Genomic DNA, 291 nt, shown 5'->3' with positions numbered 1-291 from the left:
ATAAATCTTCATTGCAAAGCCGATGACAGATCGAACCTTTTGTAATTTTAGGAATGGAACGGACGAATCATTTAAGGATTCCATGAGGAAAGGCATCGATCGCAACCGATGGATTATTATGAGATTCTGAATGAGGACATCTCGTTCTTTCTCTGATTTGCTCAATTTACAGTGAGATATATTTGTTCATGCCAGTATGGTAGGATACAAATCAAAGAATTTGTACAGAAGCGTACTAGCTCGTCTCATTGCAGCCAAACCGCAAAGGATCGTAATCGTAGTCAAGATTCG

The sequence above is a fragment of the Orbicella faveolata genome, unplaced genomic scaffold (genome assembly GCF_042242905.1).
Source record: "Orbicella faveolata isolate gen_17 unplaced genomic scaffold, um_ofav_v1 contig_24, whole genome shotgun sequence".
Lineage (NCBI taxonomy): Eukaryota > Metazoa > Cnidaria > Anthozoa > Scleractinia > Merulinidae > Orbicella > Orbicella faveolata.
Note: the sequence above shows the minus strand (reverse complement) of the source record.